Source organism: Sinocyclocheilus rhinocerous, unplaced genomic scaffold (assembly GCF_001515625.1).
Source record: "Sinocyclocheilus rhinocerous isolate Xijiao unplaced genomic scaffold, SAMN03320098_v1.1 scaffold1613, whole genome shotgun sequence".
Lineage (NCBI taxonomy): Eukaryota > Metazoa > Chordata > Actinopteri > Cypriniformes > Cyprinidae > Sinocyclocheilus > Sinocyclocheilus rhinocerous.
Window position 1 is genome coordinate 244,068 of NW_015640045.1, and position 14,404 is coordinate 258,471.

Below are 14,404 nucleotides of genomic sequence, written 5' to 3' on the forward strand. Positions count from 1 at the left end.
TTTGTTTATGTGTTTTTGACTTTCACTGCACGGGACATGACGTGAGAACAGTTCGCTATTTAGGTTTGTACGTTAGCATGGACTCACTAACTTTAACGCTAATGTTAGCCAGTTTTAGCCAGAGATACATTGCTGAAGCACAAGATGACATTAACGTTCTGCTTGAGAAGATGAAAAGTGTAACTTAATGAGAGTATGACAACCAGAAAATGAACGTTTTCGTCTTCATTGTGATTGGGGTTGAATGCTTTAGGGAAATTTTGGTCTGTTTTGGTTGGATTTAGGAAATGGAATAAAATTAATTACATTGCCTATCTTCTCAGCATAACTGGAATTAGTGTTACAAGTACCCCAGACAGCAACATGTGAAATCCATGCGGGCCAGATGTGGGCCGGATCTGGGCCAAGACTGGTTGCTGTCTGGGACCCTAGGCACATAGTTTTTCCATTTTTGTAGCATAAACACCATTAAACCGATGCGAGCTTCGGATCTCCCAATGTTTCTCTATGGCACTGAAACCTAAAGATGTCCGAGTTCCAGGGTTGCCATGTTTTCACAACAAAACCTGCCCAATTGCTAGGATTGCTAAAATACACGTTTTTGGCGGGGGTTCCCCTGGTAAAATTTGCACTCCAGGGGCTAAATATCACGTTATTGGGGTCACTTTAACCTGAGGACATGAAAAACAACCCGCGGCAACAGTGATAAAGTAGCCCAATTCCGTGGCAAAACCACGGACTTGGCAACACTGCCGAGTTCCACTCCCCGTGCAACTGATACTCGACTGCCATTGGCTCATCTGCATTCAAAAGGAGGAGCTTACCGATAGGTCAATTAGAAGCCGTGGCTGAGTACGCAAAGAGAATGACGGCCAACAGGGATGCTTCAGTGCATGCTGTACAAGTCAAGTCACACCATGCATGAGGGAAATATCGTTCACGTCCATCTGCTGCCTCTGCTTCTTCTGCCTGTCATGTTTCAGATGCGGTTCAGACAAACACATAGCTAAGACAGCACAGTGACATTTTGCTCGAATGTGCCATTCAGCCTCAGCTAGTGTGATGTGCGTGAGGTGCAGTGCATGACTTCACAGTGCTACTTCTAGTGAACTTTGCCAATGCACCAAAGAAACTACATTGCAAAGTGACTGTTAATACTCCTGCTTCACCTGACACCATAGTACAATTCGTTGTGGATACAGGTTTTTCTGTGTCCATGACTGCATCCGAAAATGGAAAGATGATTCCTTCAGAGGACGCATTACAAGGTAGGAGGGCATCAAGGCATGTCCGAATTCAATGTTAGCTTCAGTTCCTGTCTCCTCAGATGCCTTCATCTGGCCGATTTTTGAAGGCAGCATAGATGTATCCTTCGCTGCCTTTGATACCCCACAATCCTGTGCGTTCCATTCTGTGACAGTTAAGCTAAAAAATAAAGATGGCGTCTGAAAGTTGTGGTCGGTGGTCAGTTTGTGTGTAAATGTACGTTTTTGATCAACGTTTTCCCCTTTTGATGTCATTTCTAGTGAGAAATTAATATTGCAGTAATTAAATATTCACTTAGTTATCACCAAAACTCTCTATATTTTGCTGTAGATCATTAAACCGTTACTCTGCCTCAGAAGCCTGTCCGAAATCAGTTTCATGAGGTGCCTTCGTGCAAAAACGCTGCCTGCAAAGTCATTGCCTCATATGGCAGTGAGGCAGCAAGTCAGCTGCCTAAGTTTTCGGATGCAGCCCATATTGCCCCTCCACATTTATAAATGCTACTTCAGTGCCACACAATTATCTACACCTGCCATCCGACTTGTGACTTATACTCAGGAATAGGGGTGTGCAGCGAAGCCAGTATTTGTATCTGTATTTGTATCTGTAACAATCACAAAATTATTCGTATCTGTATCTGTATTCAGATAAAACCGGAAGTAGGCGGAGCTTGAACCAGAACTTCGTACAGTTATATTTGATAAGACCGTTATGTTTATGGTTTTACAGCCTATCTTTTTTCGTAGTTATCACTGAACAAATATGCTGTGTTTAACTAAAATAATTATTTTTTTATGATTTTATCATTTATTAAAATATCTTCTAACAGTCAGAGCCAATACCCTTGTATTGTATATGCAGTGCTTCGAGATATAGTGCGGTTGTGCTTCGAGCAACGTGAGTTCGAGTCCCAGCTTGGGGACCTTTCGTGATCCGATAAATAAATATTTAAATATCTTCTAATTAAAACAGTAATGGTTCCTACACAGTTTAGAAATCTGGAAATTGATTTACGTAATTTCCAGGAAATGCATGGAAGGCAACTGCAACACTGCTATTTCATTCTGTAACAATCACAAAATTATTCGTATCTGTATCTGTATTCAGATAAAACCGGAAGTAGGCGGAGCTTGAACCAGAACTTCGTACAGTTATACTTGATAAGACCGTTATATGTTTATGGTATTACAGCCTATTTTTTTCGTAGTTATCACTGAACAAATATGCTGTGTTTAACTAAAATAATTATTTTTTTATGATTTTATCATTTATTAAAATATCTTCTAACAGTCAGAGCCAATACCCTTGTATTGTATATGCAGTGCTTCGAGATATAGTGCGGTTGTGCTTCGAGCAACGTGAGTTCGAGTCCCAGCTTGGGGACCTTTCGTGATCCGATAAATAAATATTTAAATATCTTCTAATTAAAACAGTAATGGTTCCTACACAGTTTAGAAATCTGGAAATTGATTTAAGTAATTTCCAGGAAATGCATGGAAGGCAACTGCAACACTGCTATTTCATTTGCGCTTATTTCATTCATAGTGTTTTAAACTAATTTACTTCACACACTTGTTACTGCGTTGCAATTTTAGAGGTTTATGTAAAACAACATGATTTCCTTTGGCTCGCCAGTTCCTGCGCAGTTTAAAAAGTATTTCACTTAAGTAATTTGCTGGTCTGGAAAAGTAGGCTATGGAACAAAAAGAGAACAGAGTATGGAAAAATATTGGTGTTTCGACTATTTGCCCTATTCAGTGTTCTAAAATATAAAATGAATAATTTCTAAAAATAAATTTATCATACAAGTAGAAAGATTTCATGACAAACATTTAGTTATCATCTGAACACAACTGAATTAATTCAAGGCGCACATTTTCATTACGCAGAACTCTTTAAACAAGTCTTTTTTGAACTTCACTAAACAAATGTGCCTGTGCCACGCAAACCAGCAAAAGATAAAGAAGCAAACATGTAGGCCTAGTAGAAAATGTATCTGTATCTAAGTTGATTATTAGCCTACTCTTGACAGAGAGCTGGTTTGGTTTTTGAGAGACGCGCAGAGACAGCAACGCGGCTGTTTGATTGGTGATCGCACTGTGCTTATTCCATTCATTCGTGTATCATGTCTAGCCTATAAGGTTTAAATCATTGCCCTTTAAACATACACAAATAGTAGAACGTGTATGATGTATTATTTTAGGTAATATTACTCTTGCCAAGCTCTGATTTTTTATGTTGGACAGGTTTGTCGGATTTGTTGGACATTCTAGTCGGAGGTACAGCTGTGTTGTTCAAATGCGCATACAGACGCAGAAGAGGGAATCGCACCGGCTTCATATATCAGTTTCTGTGAAGATATGCGCATTCCTACCAGGTCATTCTTATAATTTAATAATGATAAACCGTGGTTTACTGGGAAACTCAAACAGCTTCGTCACGCCAAAGAGGATGCTTACAGAAGTGGGGATAAAATCTTGTATAAATAGGCCAGGAACAGACTAACAAAGGAGATCAGAGTGGCTAAAAAAAACTACTCAGAAAGGCTGAGAAAAGAGCTTTCAGCAAACGATCTGCACTATCATGTATGTCTGCACTATGTTTGTACTTTCTTCTACACTGGAAGCTCCTGTCATTAAGTCAAATTCCTTGTGTGTGTAAACATACTTGGTAATAAAGCTCTTCTGATTCTGATTCTGATTTATGAGAGATGCACGGAGAGGCAACAGCAAGCGGTGTTTGATTTGCACTCTTTTCATTCGTAAAGTTTACATTCATTCACTTCACACACTCATCATTGCGTGAATTTAGAGGTTTGTGTAACATCTCACATTGATCCCCTTGCTCACCAGTGAATTATTCGTTATCCGTTTTAAAAGCCATTATCCGTGCCTTTCCGAATAAGGTAGGCCTATTCGCTTCGAGCACACCCCTACTCAGGAATGCATACATGTACTTGGATGTCTGCAAGTAGTCAATACAATTCACAGACTGTCAAGATTGATTTATGACCCTTGATTTATGGCTTTGACCTTTTGACCTTTCCCCTCCCTCCCACGTGGCCCATCCATGTCACGACCACCATGCGTTGTTTGACACTGTGACCTGTTAGATATCCAGATGTGACCTTTGCCCTCCGGGTGAAGAAATATGTTTGTCCAATGCTGTCCGATGTCTTAAATTAAGTCCTGAGGAATGTTTTTGTGTTTTTATGGTCCGTTCCCGCATCCGGTCTGCCATCTGACGCCCACAAGTCCAGGGAGGAAGCCGTGGTACGCTTAGATAAATAGATCTCAGGCATTTTCTGTGAAAAATCAGAAAAGAGCTGTGAAATACATAGCATGGACGTCTTATACTCACCTAAAACTCGTGAGAAGGAATGGGATGAAGAGATGATGGAAAATCTGACTTTAGCTCCTCTATTTCTCCCCCTCGCCCTCTCTCTGTCTCTCTGTCTCTCTGTTTCTCTCTCTCTCTATGGGGGAAAGAAGATATCGGTTTTAAGGTCGAAATCAGAAATAAGTAACCAATTTTAACAGATCACAATATGTGCGCCCACACATATAATCTGATGACTGTTTAAAAAGGATTTAAATAACATGACTAATAATGAAATGGAAAATAAAACAATAAATAAAAGAATGGTTTAAAATATAATCCCTTACATTTTCCAAAAAGATCTGGAGCAAACACATCTTTATTTCAAACGTACCTCAAATGAGATGCTCACAAAATGTACTTAATTTGAGTTGAAAAATTAAATCCTGCTTGGCGCTACACTCACGCCTCTCTCACAGTGAAATTGGAAAAGTGCTTCCATCCCCCCCCCTCCTCTCTCTCTCACACACACACAAACACGTTTTCTTAGCTATCTAAATGGTGACATTATACAGACTCCTATTGTTTTTTTATCTACAGATAATTATACATTTTATAACCTAACACTATCCCATCATAAAAAACTTTACATCTTACAAAAGAATCGATGTGATTTATAAGTAATTTTCTCATGGGGTTCAATAAAAGGGTCCATGCAAAGTCAAAATATTCATGCTCCTCTCTGAGAGGACACTTGGCCCCCACAAATAAGGTTAAACAAGTACACAAACTCACATTCACTCGTCCGAGTCTTATTCTCTTCTTCGAAATTAATATAAATAAATTATGTGATCACACACGATATAAAACAAAGCAAAACATTTACACTAGTTTTAGGGAATAAAAATTGTTGTAATGAGGAGCCAATGACGTCAAAATAAGTACAGGGAAAAAATTCATTTTAACAGGCCAAACGGTAAGGGATATTGTGGACCCCAGACATGACCGGACATGTCAATGTCATGCTTTACGGAGTCTTTCCATAGACATAATTCAATTCGATTCACGTTTATTTGTATAGCTTTTTCACAAAACAAATTGTTGCAAACCAGTTTCACAGAAAAGTAAAGTTTCTACAATATATTTAGAACCTTTTACATTATATTAATGATTTTTTTATTAATGATGATCCCCTAAACCTAACCATTACAGTAAACATTAAATCGTACAAAATAAATAAATTGATGTGATTTATAAGTAATTTACTCGTGGTTTTCAATAAAATGACCCATGCAAAGTCAAAATATTCATGCTCCTCTCTGAGAGGACACTTGACCCCCAAAACGTAGGTTAAACAAGTACACAAACACACATTCAATCGTCCGAGCCTTATTCTCTTCTTTTAAACAAAATGAATATAAATCAATTATGCGCTCACACACGATATAAAACAAAGCAAAACATATATTTTTAATATATTTAGAACCTTTTATATTTATATTTACATTATATTAATGATTTATATACTGTATCATCCCCTAACACTAACCATCACAGTAAACTTTCTACATTTTTTTTTTTTTTTTAATAAACATAATTTATTATCATTTATATTTTAAAAAGCTGTCATTCATTTAAACTATTACTACATATTTGGGTTGCGGGGACACTCCATATAGGCGTAATGATTTTTTACTTTACAATCTGTACACCTACCCCTCACACAAAAAAATCTGCATATGATTCCATTTTAATTAAATATTGTTTGCAAGCGATCTTAATTATGAGGATTCAAGAAATTTAATCATAATCCACATTTACATTTGTACAGCGGTGTAATATCCATGTCATTATACAAATGTGTGTTCTGATAAATCATATAAACAAGCACGCGCATACTGTACATAAACAGTACAACCTAAAAAGAGACTCATCTCTATTTTAAAAGAATATATAATTCTATATGACAGCATGTTACTTTCATGTTACTAAAGCAAGCCATTCATCAAACATTTTAAACAAGTATTTTAATCAGAATTATTTATTATTATTATTATTACTATTATTTATTTTTTCACTAACCACGCATAAACGTTGCTTTCTCAAAAACACAAACATGTACATTCATGCTGCTCACATATCTTTGTAGACCAGTTTGTGCTGAATACATTATAATCAGACTTTAGCCATTAATATATTTTTAAGATACTGAAAAATCACAAATGTCAGAGCATGTCAAAACTTATCCTAAAATGTAATCTTTTTAGCTTTCATGTAGGATTCATGTCCACACTCAAGTTTTTGTGTAACAGAATCCTGAGACAAATTAAAATTGAATGTATGGAAGATTTTTTTTTTCTCTTTAAGATATTTATAATGACGGACTAAAAGCTTTTCATTTGATTTAAACAATTGAGTCAATTGCATTTCTCTTGAATACAGTAACCAACGAGTACATGAAAGAGTATAAATACATATACATACATGTGATTATATACATATTGTATATGTATATGACATATACATATACATAATGTACATGACATATACATAAATACATGCGATCATATAAATACATGTGATCATATTGTCTATATTATATATTGTGTTTTTGCTATTTTGTACATTGTCTATTTTGTATATTTGTATATTATTCTTTTTATTACCTATGTCCTTTCTTGTCACTGTCATTCTGTTGCACTGTGTTCTGTCACTAAAACAAATTCCTCGTATGTGTAAACATACCTGACAATAAAGCTCATTCTGATTCTGATTCTGATTCTGATGAACAACCGTTTTGTTGGGGAAAACACATAGTGTTATGTTTCTAAGGAAGGATGCTTGTAGTTTGTAGTTAAATCACATCTTTAACCTAAAACGCTTTTCATTCAAACTCTCTCACGCACGCACACAGCTTTCACCGACTCCCACAAACTGCCAACAACATTTTTAAATTTGTTTTATCATTTAGTTGTAGCCGAGACCCTAATGGAAATATTTGAAGCATTATTACAAGTATAGTTACTGAAAGAGCTCATTAACCTGTTTAACTCTAAAAATGTGATCAATATCACTTAAGACTAGTTTGACAAACAACGGTATGATCATAAAATAAACCAGGATCCAATTTGAAAAATTCTAACAACAAGTACAACCACTGAAGAAAATTAATTATAGTACCAGCAGTAATATATAACTCTTGATTTGTGATTGACCGACTTATCAGATGTTCAACATATTATTACAAGTCCCTACTTACCTAGTTTATGATGAAACAAAACAAATTAACAATCACCCTGGAGAAATTCAACAACAGTAAAGAGTATAGCATCTATAAAGACAGTCTTCATGCTTTCAGTGTGGAACTAGCCACAGCTAGACGGACCTTCTTCTCAAACCTTATAAAGAGCAACTTAAACATGACTCGTATACAAACAACAATAGCAAAATTTTGGAAGAAATAGTACATCACCTGCTATCTTGACACATTCCCCACATCTTTTTTTTTTTTTTCAAAACTGTGTTTAACTGTTTAGAAGCAGATCTCTTAGAATTGGTGAACGCTTCACTACTTTCTGGGACTTTTCCAAACTCCCTGAAAACTGCAGTTGTTAAGCCCCTCCTGAAAAAGAGCAGTCTTGATAGCACCATATTGAGCAACTACAGCCCGATATCAAATATTCCATTTTTTTATAGGCAAGATTATTGAAAAGGTAGTTTTTAATCAGCTTAAACTCAATTAGATACCTGGACAATTTTCAATCTGGTTTCCGACAGCATCACAGCACAGAGACAGCGCTCATTAAGATAATAAATGATATTCGCTTAAATTCTGATTCTGGCCTCTATCCCTTTTTCATAGTGAACGTCTTCATCTTATAAAAATTATTATTATTAAATCCTAATCTTAAGAGTGTAAATAAGATCTTTCAAAATTAAAATATTGTTTAGACGAGATCTCAAAAGAATTAAATTAAACATTTTACTTATTTGCGTAACCTAAATTGTATTTTTTTTTTTATTCAACATTGTATGTTCAAAACTTAGTTTATCATTTTAAAATAATTTTGTACTTAGTTTTGTTTATTTCAAAACATATTCCTGCTTAAAAGGCTAAATAAAAAGTGTCCATATCTTAGAGTATTCCTAGGGTGAACCTGCGTTCAATATCTGACATCCTGTTGCTAATATCTAGTTCTGCACTTATTGTTCTATATCAGACTTTTTTGAACACTCTTTATCAATGTGATAAATATCTGGGTGAAACATACCCTTAGCTGAAAATATACTCGGAAATATATGTAGACAGACCATATGTTGATGTAACATCTTGCCTGATGGTCACACAAACAGTATTTGAAGAGTACATTTATGACTTTACCAGCTAGCCCTTTGCACATCCATAACATTCCAGTTCATTTAAAATGTTTGTTCAATCAACAACTTGTGGGACAAAAGGCTGGTACAGAGAAAAGACATTCTTTGGATACCCACTGACTTTTTGGAGTTGTAAACCGTGCTTGAATGAAAGAACACACGTGAGGGACTTCTGGGGTCACAGGGGCTCCTGAGAATATTTAACTGCGCTTAAAAAGCACAGATCAAGCTAAATGAAATAGTGTACACCACACCAGACTCCTGATGTCCTGCGGTAGAAAATACCTACAGTACGTTGTTAAAACCTATGTACTATGTTACATTTTAAGGTGGCTCGTGTTTCGTGTATATGATTTTACTTTTCTTATTTTTACAAAGATTCAATTTAAATTCAATTCCTAGTAAATATAAGTCCAAACTTTATATTACAAAAGAAATCATGTTGTCAAATGTGGTTGCAGTGTTTTTAAAATGGGATTATTTTAAAAAGAATCCAAACAGATCCACACACACACACACACACACACACACACAATGATGTCATTCAGGAAGGTCAACAGTTCAGATTGGCATATGTAAATTAGTTTCATAAACTTGCTTTAAGGCTTGAATAAAAGGTTACCAAATGTAGTTTCATATCCGTTGTGTTATAACAAAGTCATTCATCGGATCTCTTTGTTTTATACGATTTACTTTAATACTTCTACGAAGGTTCACACTGCTTTTATAAGTCTGATAAATATGTGGTCAATACACGACAAGACGAGAATCAGGCTACAAAATAAGTTTGACACAATGTTTTTAAGAAAGGAATTTTATTTATTTATTTTATTTATTTATTTTTAAATACAACTAAACCAGATAAAATATTATTCTTTCTTTTTGACAAACCTACATTTCAAATGATTTTTCCCCAAGGTGTTCATTATCCGAGTGGAACTGGCCTTTTTGGGGGGTCTAAATAATTCGGGGGTCTAGATGAAGCTTCTTAACCGTACAAAGAAAACATATTTTACATTCATTCATCATATTTTATTCAATATTTTTGCTCGTGTATCATGGCTTCATGCCTTTCTAATACTTTTTCTAATGCATCCGAATGTGGATTTTTCAACATCCAACATGAAATTAAAGAGTTGTATCAGTCGAGCTTGTTTCAACTGTTTTTAACCATTTTCTTAGGTTATTATTTTTGACTTACATATAGAATAGATATAGAATGAACCTTATCATCCATACTTTCCCCTACAGACCCCAAAGATAATATCCAAACAAGATCTATGGGGGTACAGTTGTAAATTCAGGACACCTCAGAAAGTGTTTACATGATATAAGAAAACCATATCGCATACAGAATACAGAAAAACCTCTCTTAATCTACTGTGACTGACATTTTACTAAAGCAGATGATCAGGATTACGGATGACGCTGTACACATTTTGTTTGTTGGACTTTATATGCCTTTATGTGAGGCCTTCTTTCTGAGATCCTTCAGCATTCAATGTTTATAGAAATAAATTCAGAAAATTACTGTCTACTTGAGAGTGTTTGACTAAATTGGTATTACTTTTTGGACAATTATCCATCTCCATATAAATACGATGAACCGTCAACACAAAAAGTAAGGGTTGCTGATTTACACATACAACTATTACAACTGGAACATATCTCACCATTGAGCTCAAAGCTACACATTCAGTAAAGTTTGAGGTTGTTAAAAGTGCCACGCTCTTGAAAAGGCTACAGCCACAAAATATAAAGGGATTTTGTGAGAGCAAAAATATATTTTTTGTAAATGTTGTTTTAAATTACTTTTTTTCTTACACCACTACATCTAGACCTCTTGTTCAGATAGCTGATGACGATGTTCAAATTTATTTATTTGTCGTACTTGTTTCTTTCAACATTTCCGCTTGACATTAAAGCGTAGGACTGCGTGTACTTCCCATCGGTCATAAGCATAAGCATCTACCGCGTGCTAAATTTTTTCAGTTTTGTCCACTTTTGGCAGATTTGCTAGAGGGACTATGGCACACCTTGTTGTAATGTGATCGCAATTAAGTACCATAGCATTATACCACATCCCCCTTTGAAAAGGTTATAGACATAGTCCTTTATACAGGAAATATGTTAGCACAACAGAAGTATGTATCAGTATATCAAGTACCTAGCCTCAATCTTACTATTTCTCTGTTACATGTACATCTATTTCATATAGAGCACATAAAGTTACACATTACAAGTTGAAGATGGTGTGGAAACACTATTTTCTTTGTACGCGTCTCTAAACACGACTTTAATAAATCACAGTTGTTTTAAGCGAAAGCGATGATTCAGTCCGTTTTATTCAGTCTTTGTGTTTTAGGCGATTGCCTTTTAGTTTTGTTCCAGGAAACAGGTTCAACTGCAATCGCACGTTGTCATGTCTGGCTGTTCTTCTTTAAGAAAACATTCGGCCAGCAGTTTTTTTACATATCTTAATTCTCTTAATTTTTCACGATTGTAAATGTTTGTTTAGCTTAAAAATTAGTTTTTAGTCGGTTACAAAAGTGTCAGACATGAAGCTTATATGTATTTTTAAATAATTATAATAAAGTTACAGGTTTCCGGTAGTTGGGCGAACACTTGACAGAGTGTTACTCAAACAGTCCTCTGCGTTATCTTTTAATAAAATATTCCATTGGATGTCACTAAGAAAAATTCTGTAATAGCGTTTCATAAATATGTATGTAAACGAACAAATCTTTATCCAAAAAATATCTAGTAGATATTGAGCAAAAGAAAAAAAGAATGAGAGTCAAAACAGTCAAAAAGTATTTGGATGAGGAAAACAAAAGTGAATGGAAAATAACAATGACACATTATTTAAACATATGTGGGAATTTGAAGACAGGAAATAATATTTTATGGATGAAATTAAAGGATTGGATGCTGCAGAGAATACCAGACTTCTATAAGGAAGTTTTAAGTGCTTGGAGTTCTTTACTATCAGAAATTGAGTTTAAACCACATGGAAGATAAATTATTTTAAACCAACCTTTGTTTTTAAATAAGAATATTGTTTCACAAGGAAAAGAGATTTATTTAAATAAGTGGATTGAAGTGGGGTTTTTAAAAGTAAGAGATGTGTTATACGAGTACAAAGAAGGTTTTTTTTACCTATACAAGTGATGATTGATGCTATGGAGGAAGCTATAAGGAAGGAAGAATATAATGTAAACATTCTAAAAAAACAATATGAAGAAGTAAAGAAGGCAATACCTAAAGAATGGATTAAGGAGATTCAGAATGAGGAGAAAACTGAAAGCAGAATTGACGTGTTTTTGAAAAGAGGAGAAAAATTGATGTTTTTTTATTTATGTACTGTTAAAAAGTTTTATCATTTTTTTGTAAAATCTGTTTTTAAAAAACCTATTGCAAACCAATTCTGGTTAAGACACTTCAATGAAGTTGAGGAAAGATACATTTGGAAGAATATGAGATAAAAGTTTTTAGACAGAACTTGAATGTTTGGATTATTTCATAAGACAAAATGTGATGTTTACTGAAATGAGGTTGTGTAAGATTGGAATGGAGGAAGATGCAATATGTAAAGTTTGTAAAATAGAAGATGAAGGTCTTTTGCACCTGTTTTTATTTTGTGAAAGATTGGGTAAATTTTTTTGGAGTTTTAAAAGAGTTTGTTTGTGATTTAAGGAAAACCAAAAAACATATTAGATGGAATATAACTCTAAAAATGTCAAAATAAACAAGTTATTAATCTACTCTTAATTCTAGCAAAAAAAAGTAATATGGAAGAGAAGAAATATTGCAAAAAACAAGAATTATGTCTTGGACTTGTGGCTGTATTTTAAAGCAGAAATTGAGGATTACATACAAACCTTGTATGATTTTTTTTAAGTTGAAGAATGACATGAAACTGTTTAATACTATTTTTACAAAAGATGTACGAGACATTTTAAGAAAATTTAATGTGGACTCTCCAGAAATGGATACTTGTATATGTTGAATCAAGAATTGTTGTATTGTTGTATGGAATATTATAATATATTGTTGTATCCCTAATATGGAAAAAAATTTTAAAAAAAATCTCGTCTGATTGTGGAAGCTAAGCAGGGTCAGGCCTGGTTAGTACTGGGATGATCCTGGGTTCGAATCCCAGTGGTGCCTTTTGGAAGAGCACGGGCTCCTCCTAGGGGAGCCCAGCTTTTCTTTCCGAGAACGGAATGCAAAGGGGTTGCAGACGAGCGCAAGGCCAGTAGGCTGTTTCATTTGCAAACCACCCCTCAGCTTCTGCCGAAGAATGATGGCCTGGGCTAATGCATCTTCCTGCCCACAGCGCGTGTGACCTCTCAGCATTGGTCAGGCACAAACCCAGAGGAGAAATTTTCATGTGCCTCTTCCACTTCATACACTTATTTATCTAACACACATACTCAGTCTACATTTCAATTTGCACATAATATACCTGTACATACAACTGTCTATTGTTCTATACCTGTACATACAATTGTCGATTTGTATATTTTTTATTCCTTATTTTACTTGTTCTATTTTTTATTTATTTTTATTTATTATTATCTGTGTTTTTTTGTTCTGTCACTGTATTCTGATTCAAAGGTTGTGGGTTCGAGTCCCACCAGAGTCGTGTCATTTGGCTTTTTGTTAAGCCTTATACTGCACATTGTTGCACTCCGGCAACAGAAAGTTGTAAATAAGCTGTTTTAAGCTGTCCAGGGCCAGGTCCGCAGACCATTGGCTTCACCGCTGGAAGGCTCGATCCTCTGAGCCGCCCTCACGGAGGCTGTGCGTGTCTTTTGGTGCCGTGGCTTAGTTGGTTAAAGCACCTGTCTCGTAAACAGGAGATCCTGGGTTCGAATCCCAGCGGTGCCTTTGGCAGTGCTCGCATGCGTCAAGAGCATGCTTTTCTGAGATCGGACTCCGAACAGGGGTAGCGAGGAGTGCAAAGGCAGCAGGCGGTTCCGTTAGTAAACTGCCCCATCTTATCTGCCAAAAAACACGGTTGTGGCTAGAATTCTAGATTGCCTGATGAGGCCATTCAAAGGTTGTGGGTTCGAGTCCCACCAAGGACGAGTCATTTGGCTTTTTGTTAAGCCTTATACTGCACATTGTTGCATTCCGGCAAAAGAAAGTTGTAAATAAGCTGTTTTAAGCTGTCCAGGGCCAGGCGCGTGGACCATTGGCTTCACCGCTGGATAACTCGATCATCTGAGCCGCTCTCCCGGAGGCTGTGCGTGTCTTTAGGTGCAGTGGCTTAGTTGGTTAAAGCGCCTGTCTCGAAAACAGGAGATCTCGGGTTCGAATCCTAGCGGTGCCTTCGGCAGTGTTTGCATGCGTGAAGAGCACGCTTTTCTGAGATCGGACTCCGATTAGGGGTAGCGATATGTGCAAATGCAGCAGGCGGTTCCGTTAGCAAACTGCC

General features: G+C 35.8%; 2 non-coding genes across 2 annotated transcripts; both read left to right on the forward strand.

Annotated features, from left to right (window-relative positions):
- Positions 1-13,780: 13,780 nt before the first annotated feature.
- Positions 13,781-13,854, forward strand: trnat-cgu (transfer RNA threonine (anticodon CGU)). The gene has a single exon. It is a non-coding gene; the product is annotated as a tRNA-Thr (tRNA).
- A 371-nt stretch (positions 13,855-14,225) lies between these two features.
- On the forward strand, positions 14,226-14,299 carry trnas-cga (transfer RNA serine (anticodon CGA)). Its single transcript has one exon. It is a non-coding gene; the product is annotated as a tRNA-Ser (tRNA).
- Positions 14,300-14,404: the final 105 nt, after the last annotated feature.